This window comes from Schistocerca gregaria, chromosome 1 (genome assembly GCF_023897955.1).
Source record: "Schistocerca gregaria isolate iqSchGreg1 chromosome 1, iqSchGreg1.2, whole genome shotgun sequence".
NCBI classification, from domain to species: domain Eukaryota; kingdom Metazoa; phylum Arthropoda; class Insecta; order Orthoptera; family Acrididae; genus Schistocerca; species Schistocerca gregaria.
This window is the reverse complement of record NC_064920.1, coordinates 576,094,651-576,109,874: the sequence shown is the minus strand read 5'-3', so window position 1 is coordinate 576,109,874 and position 15,224 is coordinate 576,094,651. Positions and strand designations below refer to the sequence as shown.

Sequence of the window (15,224 nt, the reverse complement as noted above, 5' to 3'; positions counted from 1 at the left end):
TCGCTCGAGCTGCTCTTCCTGCACTACGACCTGCCCGTCCCAGAGCCCGCCCCCGCCCCCACCCCCGCACCTGTTCTCGAGCACGCCCCCGCACCCACCACCACAGCCACATCCGGGCCCACCCTGTCCCGGTACCTCAGCGTATGCTCGTCGGCCCTGCAGCAGGTGCTGCGCGCAGTCGTCGACTGCGTCTCCTCGCTACTCAGATACCTGTCGGCGCTCTTCTAGCCCACCCTACTCCTCGCGTTTGTTTCGCTACTACGTGATCGTAGGATCGGCAGGCTCTTACACAGGTTTCCAGAGTGTCGCTATTCACCGGAAGGTCTTACGCACACTCGAACAACGTCAGTGTGTCCAGCATTTCTGATAAGTAGGGAGCAATGACGCACATAAGTATTAATAAAGACATCATAAATCTGCTTCACAACGATTAAGTTCCTCCAGACTCTTTGCCTATCGTGACCCTCCAGATAAAGGTTTGAAAACTGGCTTCCTGTACAAACAGTTTATAGTTACAAATACACTGCCGGGAAAAATTGTTAGTTAGGGGGTTGCAGTTCCATGCCTCTTCCACTTCGTCGGTCAATACTGGAAACGGTTATCGCTGCTTGTGAATAACACTAGGGTTGTCGTCCGATGAAGTCCCATACATGCTCGATTGGAGACAGATCTCGTGATCGAGCAGACCAAGGCAAAAGGTAGACACTCTATAGAGAATGTTTGGTTAAAACAGCAGTACGTGGGCGAGCGTCATCCTGTTGGAAAACACTCTGCATTGCTGTTTATGAGTGGCAGACAACAGGTCGAATCACCAAACTGACATTAAAATTTGCTGCCTGGATGTGTGGGATAGCCACGAGAGTGGTCCTGCTGCCATACGAAATCTCACCCCAGATTATAAATCCAGGTGTAAGTACAGTGTGTCTAGGCCGCAGACACATTGGTTGCAGGTGCTCACCTGGTGTCCTACTAGTAACACAGCCATCACTGGCGCCGAGGCAGAACAGACTTTCATCAGGAAACACAACAGACCTCTATTCTTCTCTCCAATGAGCCCTCGCTTAACACCAATGAAATGGCAAACACCGATGGTTTGGGGGTCAATAGCATGCACGCTACAGGGTGTCTCGATCGGAGCTGTCCTTGAGGCAACTGATGTGTGACAGGTAGGTGTTCCTCTGTGATACCAACTGCTGACCGAATTGCTGCAGGAGATACAGTACGATGCACCACAGCTATATGGAGAACACGACGGTCTACCCTCTCGGTAGTGCCTCGTTGCCGGTAGGAGTCTGGTATTCTTGCTCTCTTTCTGCCCGTATCCACTCATGTACTATGGCTACAGTCCTGCCAAGTCTTTCTGCAAAATCGCAGAAGGAACATTCAGTATCTCGTGGCCTTATTACACTACCCAGTTCCACCTCAGAGAGCTGCTGATAATAGAATCTCCGTTGTATTAAAGGAATTCTTGACTAAGATCAACTCACTGCGTCCAATCTCAAAGGTAACTAATTCTCACGACTGCTACAGAACGTATTTAGACCAAACGTGATTTGCATCCTGTTAGACGCTATTAGCGTCGCTGTTTTGCGGCTGGAGGGAAATCTCAATAGACGTCATATTTTGGACGTCGAAACAGGTCTACCAATTTTCACTTATGTCGCACAACTCCTTCTTGGTGCAATTACTTTTTTTCGTAAATATACGCACCGTTTCGCGGCCAGTATCAATCTCATTAAAATCCTTCTATCTGTGCTGCCGCATTATCACATGAGATACTAAAAGTACTAAAATAACCAAAATATCGGCCGAGTTTCTGCAGTTGAGTCAGTGCATAGAGACTACACCCTGAAGATGGCCCCTGAAGCTTGACATAAAGTTATTTTAGTATTTTAGCATCTTACGTACAGGACCATTTCGAAATGAAATTAAAAGATCGTATGAGACGTAGGTATAAAGTAAAACTACTCAAAATCATTTCATGTAGACATTTCCTAGGTAGTTCAGGTTTGATCTGATCCGGTCAAAAATCGCAGTATCAAGCCCGTCGCGAAGATCCAAGCCGTTTCGCTTCAGTGCTTGCCTAATTCAAACTTCGTATGCGTTCAAGCAAAGTCATTTATTCCGCAGTTTGTGAACTGTACTGTTGAGTGGGTGATGTTTAGCTCTCGTGATGCTCAGCGATCTGTCTTCGGAGGCTCTCTCTGAACCTTTCTACCATTTCTTCAGTTGTGCGTTTCCTGCCATAACCAGACTGTCCGTCTACACTCCTATTGGCTAAGAATTCATCAACCCTGTGCATCTTAACTTCTGCTGGCTCCATTTCAAATACACGTTGGAAAATTCTTTCCACAGCAATGGAAGATTTAATTTTCGCACACCACACTACGGATTGGGCTCTCTGTTGAGGCGTAGTCATTTCTGGTAATTAATTAACTCCAGAAATAAAAGAGAAGGAATCGATTAGACATGAATCGAAACAAAAATTTTTGAGTTGCTATCTGTATCTCATAGTTTTGTTTGAATTCCATTTGGGAATCAGGAACGTTTCGTGTACACTCCATGTATCTCACCCTGTGGTACAGCAGTACACCCAGATGGATTTTAATTCAATTTTGTGGGTATAATCATGCTTCATGACCGACAGTCAGAAAATATAAGGCGTTTCATGAGGAATCATAATGTGCTGGAGTGATGGACAATTCCGAAGCTCAGCGACACCTTGACGCCATATGAGAGGTGTAGGCAATGTGCCATCACCGGGTTTCATCGTTAGCTTTCTCTCATAATCATACTGCTCAAACATGAACACACATTATAAACACGCCCACTACATTCACCTACACTCAACGGATACACCTTACAGACCATGGAAAGGGGCTATTGTGCCTGGTCGGAGATAAAAAGGAGAAAAATTGCAATAGAAACTAAATAAAAAGAAAGACTTCATACAGCTGTAAAATGTCATAGAGATCTCCGAATGAGAACAAGACTAGTAAACGTAGGTTATCTGTGACGCTGCCTACTGTAATTATATGATTATGCTATTACCCATATTGTACGAAAAATGGCCATTTGTTATAATCAGGAAATTAAAAAGCAGTTAGTGGTCACGGGATACATTCATAAAAGTCAGAACTGGAGAAGACGAAGAAAAGTCGCAATTATCATCAGTTTCATTTTCTGGAACTGGAAACTATAAGAAATAGGCCTCTCACGGACGACGAAACCCTTATATTCCTGACTGAAAAAACGCTGAGAAATATGTTGTACGTAAAAAAACTTTTATTACAGAAAAATACGCTGCATACGTTGAATGCATTGTGTATAATAATGAAATACTTAATACATCTTAAACAGTCACTGCCGGGAATGATATTCATTTTTGACTATGTCTTACGGCAATTTTATAACTACGTATTCAAATAAACCGTCGAATTAGAGGTTCACTATGGTTTTTACATTTATCAAGATTTTAGAGACTCTCAAAAAATTAGTTTCATAATTTTTGATTTTTAAAACCCACGTTACACGCAAAAATATCTAATAAAATATTGCGTTATAATTATATATGAGGATATAATTTCAGAATTCTTACTAAGAGTAAAGAAATAGGCCTCATTCCTCAATACAAAATATTTATCGTTAGAGGTTACACAAGAAATATATGAGAAAGTTGAAAATTTAGATTAGCATCTAAAGGGGATGAAAGTTTGTTATTCATTACAAAATGGAATGTGTTTGCTGATGATGTGATAACTAAATAATTTATGATAGGGGAAGGACATGAAATGACATGAAAGTTTGAAATTTTCCTACTATTTTTGTACTATACAAAAACGCCCTTATAAATCTCAAGAGATAATGATAAACTCCAAAACGTGAAGCAACGGAGAAAATGCTTTATGAAGGTCAAAGAAGCATAAAAAGGATTGCAAATACATGCGAATGCATATACGGTTTAGGATCATACCCTTATCGCGATGTAACGCACTTCGACACACGAAGTGGTAGACAAAGCAATCAGGATGTTTGTCAACCGCGAATTACGAAATGATGGGATAAAATCTAAATGTTTAGAAATGCCTAAGGTAATAATATTTTACTAGATTTGATATAAGTGCCTTAACCTGAGTAAAATGTTTTGTAGTAGAGTATTTTCCTATTGTAGCATCCCACAGTGGCCTAACTGAGAGACCTGAACACACTCTTCACTTCCTGCCAAATGAGAATTCCTGATCCACCTGAAGAATATGACGTGATATTGTTCTTCCTATTATCGATACGTTGACTACTGGAAGTAAAGAATATTTTCTTCTAATATGTGTTTCATTACTGGCTTCCTCCCTGTTGTCCCAAACAACGAATTGTTTATACAATTTTAATCTCCGTCACCGTAAAGAGAATAAGCAACTGACGGCAAGTGCTGAAAAGATGAGTATATCGACTTGTGAGCACAATTCGTCCACTTCAGTTTCGCTACCTTTAACTAAATTGATTGAAGCGCAGAAAATCTAATATTTGCGATCTAAAGTCACAGACTTGATCAGAGAGTGTTACAAATCCTGCATACCGACGGAAAGTCTTTCCTAGGGAAGATTATGCAATGGTCTCCTATAACTATGTAAGGGCAAACAGGAATCTGACCCATTATTCCGGTAAACTTCTCTCTTGCAGTGTGAAAATAAAGAAATAGCTAAAAAAATAGAGATTAGATCTGAAGCATAATACTGTGGGAATGTGTCAGAAAGCTATAAGTTAAACTAGCATTTAATGTATAGAAACGATGAACAGAGCTGTTTACGAGAAAGGTCACAGGGCGAAGAGTCTTGAGACTCGGCATGTACACACCGTACGATAACTGACGGCGTAAAAGCATACAGTTGAAAGTACGCGATATCAGAAGCAAGGAAGTCGCAGTAAATATAGGTCCGCAAAAAGACTTTCTAAATGCGGAAGTAATTTTTGACACTTGCAATGAGAAATACGTTATGGCCTTAAGTAGTTAAACTGAACAGGTAAACAACAGTTCTTGAAAATCTCTTGTCTTTACAGAATAAGAGAAAAGTATGTAGCCAGCTGAAACTTCACCAGTACAAGACATACTAAAGTAAATAATTTAGTAATGTGAGTATAAACGTGTTACCAATAGATGTATATTTGCAAATTAGTATTGTAGAACACAATATTAATTAAAGAAAATCATTTAAGAGTCTCCAGTATAGCTGAAATACCAACACATTTACATGTTTAATAGAATTATGACTGTTTATGCAATCTGAAATACGATTTCACACGTTAGGAAGTCCACTTATTCGAAATGTTCTGCTACCGAAGAATACAGTCAGATAAAGTACGAAATGAAGAGGTACAATGAACAGATAAGGGGAGAAAGCCTAAGGGAAATCGGCACTAGATGAAGAGAGAGTCTTGTGGAATGTATGTAAGGAAATCTTTAACTTCGAAACGAACAGTAGACGGAAAAAGTGTAGTACCAAACTTATGATTAAAATGTGTGAAACAGATTGTCAAGGATGATGCTGAAGCAGATATGTAAATCGGAATAACAAAGGATCATTTTGCTTCCTCCAAAGTAGGAACAAGGAATAAGAAGGTGCTACATAAGAAAATTTCAGTAGAAGTCGAAACAACGAAACAGTAAAATATTTAGCTTGAGAAAGAAAACTTTTTACCCTCAGAAAACAGAGCATTATTTCAGGAATGATCGGCACAGGAGAAAATGATTGTTACTGTAATATTTCTTCAGAATTATAATGGACATATTTGTCTTTATAGCAGTCATTTGCTTTCTCAAAGAACATTTATTTAAGCCAAATACATTGTTATTAAATATAATGAGAGTAAAATATTACTAGAAAAGTCTCTCACGAGGAAAGTCAGATACCAGTGAAAACTCAATTTTCAGCTACAGTTTGCATAAACAATGTAAAAAATCGTAAGTAACTGCGTTTAATCAATGCTGTTAGGGAAGTAGTGCATGCCTGATCAAGCATTTCGCACTTGGAATATGTTTTATTACGGGCCAGAACTACACGAAAATCATCTACTTTACATGTACACGAAACAACGAAAAAAATTACGAATTAGATATATTTACATGCTTATTTGCGTATGCATAGAGTATTTCTTCCAACGTTAGCGTCTGTAAGAACTGTATTAATTTTTCTGTGACAGGAAAGTGGTCCAGTCAGAGATTGTTCGATCCCAAAAGTCGTATCTGCTTGTGCTACAGATAATAAATTGAATATCATACTATAAAAAATTACCGTGGCCACTAAAAAAAGGATTATTGTACATTTGCGCCAGAGTAATAGATCTATATGAGACGAGTTAAGTGATATACTTCTTTTGTATATGTGACATGAAATTATGGAGTAAAAACACTCTGAATATGGAGATTTTTATACTGTTGTTGGAGCTGTTGGAACAATACGTCACCTGGAAGTGTATTCCAGTTTATAGTTTCGGCCGAGAATGGCGTAAACATCACGTATGACTCGCCTTTTCGACTCGAATTACCGTAAAAACTGAAAAAGGACGCGCCATTCAACTGGTGTAACAACAGTAAAACAATTTCCATATTCAATGTATTTTTACTCCGTAATTATTTTCAGATATATGAAATAGTTAGGTCACTAAATCTCTCTCATACGGATCAGTTATTCTCGCACAAAGAACGAAGTACCATTATAAATGCTAGAGATCTTTGTATTTAAAAAAAAAACCATTTAAGTGATTTTTGGTAGCACAAGAAGATAGGGCTTTTGTAATCAATCAATTTTGGGCGAATTCTTATCTTATTGCATCAAAATTAGCATAGTGCTTGCAGATTCCAGTTAGATGAGACACTCCGTACATGGAAAATAGCCAGCCGCGGTGGTCTCGCGGTTCTAGGCGCGCAGTCCGGAACCGTGCGACTGCTACGGTCGCAGGTTCGAATCCTGCCTCGGGCATGGATGTGTGTGATGTCCTAAGTAGTTCTAAGTTCTAGGGGACTAATAACCACAGCAGTTGAGTCCCATAGTGCTCAGAGCCATTTGAACCATGGAAAATATTAAACACATCAACAGCGTGTTGCAAAGTGCATTGCACTGAAAGGGGGCAAATAGCTTGATTGAAGAACACTATGTCACAGTTCGCAGTGTGTAGTGCTGCCACAGATCAGCAGAAAAGTCTTCCGAGCACGAGTTACATTTTTACAAGATTCAGATAGGAGTCAAGAGCAACACCAACACTGCCTATTGTACGAGATACTCACAGTATAGTGATTAATAACCCAGAGATATCGTTGAGTTGTGGAAAAACATGAGGAAGAACCTACTTCAAATTTCAGTTGCTTCCCTTCTCATTTATATTTCATGTAGTTTAATTAAATCAATGTTGTCAGATATTTGAACAAGGGCACATATATTCTCTTTTTCCATCTTTCTCGTGTCAACTGATCCAGAGATTGACGATGGTAACTAGGACATTTCACTACGCTTAGGATGTATAGGGAAATTCAGTAAGCTGTCTCCACGTGACGAAACCACTTAGTCAGTTACCGTAGATGTGCTCAGAGTGGTGAACAAGTTTAAAAATTTGCGTGTTTACAAGTTTATCGCTTCTGTATTAACAGAAATAAGTCTACAGCGGTCCATGAGCTCATCTAACGCATTCTTCATTCCCTTCTATGCGGCGATGAATAATCACCTCTCGATCGTAGCTGCTGCGGGAAACAGTAGCCTGACATTACATTAGAACTGGTTTTCACAGCTGAAGCTCTGTCGGACGCTCATCTTCTTGACAGGTTTATTCAGGTACTTCAAATTAAGGACTTAAAGGTATTTTCCCAACAGTCTCAGCATACCACAAAAATTTTTACAATTACAAATGGTTATGGTCAAGTTTCTACTTCTCTTTCTACAAATGCAACGCATAGATTTTCTTGTGCTGTTCTTTCCGAACAATTTTCCTAGGTGGAGGTGCATATTTACTGTTCTTGACTTCATCACTAATTAGCCACATTTTCATACGTATTATCAATAGTTTACGTCGTTTCGCAGCTGGTTTATTAAAGTCTTTCTTACAGACAAATCTATGATGGTTACTAGCGACTTTTCCTAAGGAACTGTTCCGTACTTTACGATTCACTTGAATAACAACTTCTAATTTCAGCAGTACGGAACTTGTCAAATACTTTTCTAAGCCATCAGAAAAAAAACAATCTAATATTCCGTTTATATGAAGCGCAAAAACCTTGAAAAACTGAGCAACATTCTCAGTAGTCCCGAGGAACAATGGCGTCGAAAATTCTGGCTGGTCTCCAAAGAAGTCGCCAACTCCACAAGGATCTAGTGGTTTACATGTACTTTCGTGGACTTACAACCAAATCCTATGCCAAAATCTTCCTTCGCTTTCACCGATGCAGTCAGCCAGAAACTAATTGCAATTGTTTTCGTATAGAAAGGTCAGTCGATACGACAGTACGAGAAAACTACCAACTGAATATCGGGACAAGTATTATCTGTACGACAGAAAAACCGTAAATAGCAGAAAAGATAATATCTGGCTATACCGGACTGTGTTTTTTCCATGCGAGAAAAGAATGCGCACAATTTTTTGCTCATATACCATCCCACTTTAAGATGTGGTTTAGCTGTAATAACATCTCCTTCGTTCATAAAAAACGTTAGTTTTTCAAACTTCCTTCTTTCTTATTATTTTATTGTTGTGGCTGCTTGCGTGGAATAGTTATCTTTTAAGAAAAGATTAATTTTCGGAGACCAGTCAGTGTAATTTTTGACTTACATGAATATTATTAATGGTAAATTTCAAAGTGTTTTAGTTCGTGTTATGCAGAGTTTATCCTGGTGTAGTATAACGATACGTTGGCTTCATAGGATGAGAGTTCCACTTGCGGTGTTACGTTGTCTGTGGGTGATTAGTGGGTTTAATTTGCCGAAAATTAAGCTGGAGTAAACTGGACTTTGTATGCAACCTGGTTGACAACACGTGGAACGAGCGCTATCCAAACATACGTTAACAATAGTCTTTAGTTACATCGTCAGCTTATTTATCTGCTTGAGAAATGCAGCATAATATTAATTCGTGCATTTATTATTCACATCTCGCCAGTATGATCGGCTTCGGTCACTCATTTCAAAGACATTTCTGCTCATAATCCAGTGTACTTCTACTTTGGCTAAACACCGCCTTTCTGTTGTCTGTGTTGCTCTTATGATTTCGACTCGTGTTTTATTCAATGCAGGATGAGGAATAACACCTAGAAAACTTTTAGATTTTCAGGGTACTTTTATTAAAGAGACCTGTCTCAGGATTTACGTGTTACTAACAAACGTAGCAAGGTTAACAGGGTCAATAACAATACAGAACCCATTGCAGTGATATTTCTGTTCGTAAGAAACGAATGAAAATTGTGACCTCTGTCTTAAAGTTCGTTAGTCGTAGCATTACGGAGCAACAGAAAACCTAGTTTCAGATCAAGGGGAAATCGAAATCACTTTCTCTGGTCAATAAACAAAACTGTAAACATATAAGGCGACCGAAGAAAACACTCGTTTTCTTCTCTGAATTTCTAGGTTAATGGTCGTTGAATCTGGCACCTGTACACAACAAAAACACCGCCACAGTAGAGCAACAGCTTAGAAATACATTATATTTATTATTTGTGGCTTAGCTAATCACGGAAATTTAAACAGTAAGCGATCTTGATATCTAAGTCAAGACTGCGATTAACAGGTATAAAGCTCAAATTAAATTTTATAATAACGCTATCACTGCGGGGGAATAATAAGATTATTTGGAAGGCTATGTGGAGGAAACAAAACAAGATCTCCTCATCTGGCCAGTCCGTGAATTCAAAGTTAAGGAGAAAACGGATGCCACAAATTATATCCGGTCAAGCGACATAAGTTACTTGGAGCGAGCTATCGGAAGTGCGACACTTACATTTCTCCAAACATTAGTTAGTGTGCACCGATCGGTACGACGGCCGCCGGGAGACGAATAGCCCAGAATCTTAATTCAGAACTTCCAGCCCTTCACTGTAAAAATAGCTTGCCATGGAGAGGACCACTCAACTAGTTGCGAATGTGACGAAAGAGAATATCACTGCCGACCGGGGTGGCCAAGCGTTTCTAGGCGCTACAGTCTGGAACCGTGTGACCGCTACCGTCACAAGTTCGAATCCTGCCTCGGGCATGGATGTGTGCGATGTCCTTAGGTTAGTTATGTTTAAGTAGTTCTAAGTTCTAGGGGACTGATGACATCAGAAATTAAGTCCCATAGTGCTCAGAGCCATTTGAATCGGAAAATCGCTTATTTTACGAAAAAAACCGAAAAAACTAGGGAAACACAGCTGAAACTTCCCACCCTTTGCATGCAAAACGCATATTAACAAATACGAGGTTGGGGTAATGTCTCATCGATTGGTCAGCCTCTTCGTACGAAGCACAACGGTGGAGGCGACTCATACAATTGGGTAGACCAAAATTTTTGAGCGCAAGCAGCCAACGTTGCCACACTGGTCGGACACCGTCACTGTTTCCCATCCTTTGATGAGCATACAAAAAATGGCAAAAGCGTCATGCTCAGTTGTTCTCTTGGCACGGCATTTTTTGCCTTGAGCGAGCACGAAACAGGCCACAGCCCAACTTCTGTGACAACTGTCCAACTCTCCAAGCATGCTCCCCCTCTTAACGAGACTTACTGTCTCCTGCAGACAAACAGGAACCTAAAAATAGCTACATGCTTTTCAATGGGACTGCCTTTACATTAGCCTCTTGCGATTTACAGGAACGTCAGGGAAAAAACTGTACAGTGAGGCGTTTATTTGTGCTCTACCCGTGGATAAGAGTTCTATGTCTTAAATAAGCTCCCATTTCGTCCTGCGTGAAAATCCTTCATCTTGAATGACCGAGGTTACTTCATGTGTATTTTTTAATTGTAGTTGTGTGAAATGACTGCCCTGTATAGTTATCCGATATTGCTTCATTTTCTGCCACTATTTCACGGTTATTTTTTGAATGTACTGGAAATGTGTGCCTGAGAGGAATCGTTTGCGTTTTTCTTGTTGGGAAGTTGAACTCCCGGTGTGGTCTAAGGTACCGCACACGCCGTGCGACATCGCTTTGAACTAATGCAAGGCCATGAGTGTTGCAGCAGCGGAAGGCGCCCCTACAGTAGCGCGCGCCCAACAACACTGGATATAAGAATGGTACTTTATCGTCATTTCAAACAAGTCCCGGTTCTGCTACAGTAGTCTGATGGAAATATCCATGTGTGGATGCTCCGAGGAAGACGAACGTTGCCGGGTTGCATTCATCATCTTCATTCGAGTCCAGCAGCTTGCGTAATAGTATCGTGTGGCATTGCGTACAAAGCACATCTGTTGGTTAACGTTTTTGGGAGCAGCCTAGCTTCGAGGCCCGTAAGTTCATCTTTCAGAAAGACGAAGGCACATGTTGCCCGTTCTGTCCTGACCCATGTCGATGCAAGGAGCATTCGACTGTTGTTCAGCCTACCAACTTCTACCAATCTCTTAACCACTGAAAGTAGATAGTTAGGGATCCATCTACATCCACGTCGACAAACATTTTCCGCAAGATATGATACGACGCATGGCGGAGCGTACCTCTCACCACTACTACTAGTGGTAAGATGTACGCTCCACCATATATAATAAATGTTTAGATATATGGAAATAATGACATCAATATTTCGGCGCTCGGACAAGCACAATAAGCTGGGCTATTCCTGTAAATAGGATCATATCAGTTCATATTAGTTCTGCATCCACGAAGTAGTCTTTCTCTTGCTGTAGATTTATGCTTACCAATTAATAATACTGTGTCCGATCGTCGTACCCATCAACAAAATCTTGACCGTGTCCATAATTCCTTTTATATCCGGATCTTCGTATTAGCTCCGAAGTACACAGGTGGGTTTCTTGAATTCTTCTATATTACAGTACTACTTGGAATAATAACTCAGTTCTTCTCTAATGAAATACAAATGTATTATTTCTTTTACAACACATAAAAATACAGACATTTTTACTTATTCTCTAGACCCAAAATGGCTACGACTGATTAAGCTCTAAAATTACGTGCGTCTACCTTCGTTCGTTAGTAGAGAGCGAGGCCTTCCTCTTACCGAGGAACAGGAAAAACATCTTACGTTTTTTAACATTTGAAAATCAGAAATACATGACGGTAGGCACAGGCTCCACGCTGGGCTACCGCTTCACCTTTTCTTTTTGCCTCTAAAGAAAACGGGAATATAAAAGCAAGAAATGCGAAAGGTACATCACATTTTTCACTCTCAAATGGAGGAAGGAAAAAAGACTTGTCTTTACGAGTCCACATGGTCTCTAATTTCTCTTATCATGTCTTGCTCGAAATGTTCGTTGGCAGAGGCAGACAAGTTTTGTAGTCATCCGCACACGCAGCGTGGCAATTTGCAATATTAGACGCCAAGATTGATTGATGTGAAACAGTGTATTTCATGAACAGTTTCGATAGTAACTTGCTGTCATCCTCAGATTTTCAAATCTAGAAGGTATGGATAGAAATTCGTTAATGTAGTGATCTGCGTGACCGAAGGACAGTTATACGTAAGGGCCATATTATCTGAATAATAAAAAGTACATGTTGTTGTTGTGGTCTTCAGTCCTGAGACTGGTTTGATGCAGCTCTCCATGCTACTCTATCCTGTGCAAGCTTCTTCATCTCCCAGTACCTACTGCAACCTACATCCTTCTGAATCTGTTTAGTGTACTCATCTCTCGGTCTCCCTCTACGATTTTTACCCTCCACACTGCCCTCCAATGCTAAATTTGTGATCCCTTGATGCCTCAAAACATGTCCTAGCAGCTGGTCCCTTCTTTTTGTCAAGTTGTGCCACAAACTCTTCTTCTCCCCAATTCTATTCAATACCTCCTCATTAGTTACGTGATCTACCCATCTAATCTTCAGCATTCTTCTGTAGCACCACATTTCAAAAGCTTCTATTCTGTTCTTGTCCAAACTATTTATCATCCATGCTTCACTTCCATACATGGCTACACTCCATACAAATACTTTCAGAAGCGACTTCCTGACACTTAAATCTATACTCGATGTTAACAAATTTCTCTTCTTCAGAAATGCTTTCCTTGCCATTGCCAGTCTACATTTTATATCCTCTCTACTTCGACCATCATCAGTTATTTTGCTCCCCAAACAGCAAAACTCCTTTACTACTTTAAGTGTCTCATTTCCTAATCTAATTCCATCAGCATCACCCGATTTAATTTAACTACATTCCGTAATTCTCGCTTTGCTTTTGTTGATGTTCATCTTATACCGTCCTTTCAAGACACTGTCCATTCCGTTCAACTGCTCTTCCATACGTCCTAGAAATATAATTACACATCACTCTCAACGAAATAATGAGGCCGCGCTCCAATTATAGTAATATAGCTGCACACTAGTTTACTAAGAATCTAAAATTTGCAAAATAAAGTATCCATAGCATCAATAAGGAAAAAAGGAGCAATAGAAGTTACATAAGTAAATATGATACGTCGGCGACATCTTAGAAAGACTGAATCGATGCGTTTTACAGCCCATGCTAAGTGGTTTCAAGGTTGGTCGCCATAGGCTCTTAATATAGGATCTAATGGAGTCATCCTCAGTTGAAGTCGGCGCATAATCTTTACTGATGCACCTGTTTTTGCTCCTATATTCCTTATTGGTTCAAACTGGTTTAAATGGCTCTGAGCACTATGTGACTTAACTGCTGAGGTCATCAGTCCCTTATAACTTAGAACTAGTTAAACCTAACTAACCTAAGGACAATACACACATCCATGCCCGAGGCAGAATTCGAACCTGCGACCGTAGTGGTGGCGCGGCTCCAAAATGTAGTGCCTACAACCGCTGTGTCACACCGGCCGGCTTCCTTATTGCTGCTATGAATATTTCATTTAGCAAGTTTTACATACCTGACAAACCAGTGTGGACCTTTCTCATTATAATTGGAGGGCTTCCCCAGTATGTCGACGAGACTGATGTGTAATAGTATTTCTGGAAGATATGTAATTTTTATTATTCAGATAATTTTGTACCTTGTGTATAATTACTGTGTGATCATGCAGATCACTACATTAATGATATTCTATCCGTATACTGTAGATCTGAGAATCTGAGGATGACACCTAGTTACTTTCGAAACTGGTCACGAAATAAACTGTTTCACATAGGATTTTGCCTTACACATTATAAACTGCAACATTAGGTCGCCTGAACAACACGTGTAAACTATGTTCCTCAATAGTGTTTCTCGAAATGAACGACGCCTTCAATTAATGGATTACCACTTGAGTTCACGAACCGTCTCCGTAATAGTCTCCTGTTGATGATCCAACGGGTTACAAATGTGGCAGCACTTTCTATGTCTCTCTGTAATCCTAGCTGCCGGGTATTCCAAACACTAGAGCAGCACTCAGGAATGGATGGCGCTAGTGTTGTACACGTGCTATACTTTAAAGATGAGCTTCATTTTCCTAAAATTCTCCTAATTTTTCGAAGACATCGCCGGCCAGTGTGGCCGAGTGGTTCTAGGCGCTTCAGTCCGGAACCGCGAGACCGCTACGGTCGCAGGTTCGAATCCTGCCTCGGGCATGGATGTGTGTGATGTCGTTAGGTTAGTTAGGTTTAAGTAGTTCTAAGTTCTAGGGTACTGATGACCTAAGAGGTTAAGTCCCATAGTGCTCAGAGCCTCGAAGACACCAATTTGCCTTCCCTCACTACAGACCTCATGTGCTCGTTTCTTTTCATATAGCTTTTCAAAGTTTCGCCTAGATATTTAATCGATGTGACAGTGTTAAGCAGCACATCACTAATACTAACATTACAAGACTTGTTTCTAAGCGTCTATATTTTTTGTTGCCGAGAGAGTGGTATGCTACCACTCCCCTTCCACAAAGGCTGATGACCTCTTGAACAAGAGCTGAAGAAGTATGCAATGATGTATTTGGCATCAAACTTTAATTCTGTTTGGTCCGTATCCAGGATAGCGCAACTGTCGCAGCCCAACGTCGCAGGTCTGTCTACTACATTTCGCATGAAGCGCTCCCCTAAACCACCTACTGGTTAAATCACCTATTGCTCCTACTGTACTCAATACACGCAATATGTAAATTTTCGTTATTTGGTGTC

General features: G+C 40.3%; 1 protein-coding gene across 1 annotated transcript in view; it reads left to right on the top strand.

Moving 5' to 3' along the window:
* LOC126356631 (high-affinity choline transporter 1) overlaps nt 1–15,224 on the top strand; it is a 340,577-nt gene that overhangs the window by 318,467 nt on the left and 6,886 nt on the right. The window lies entirely within an intron of this gene.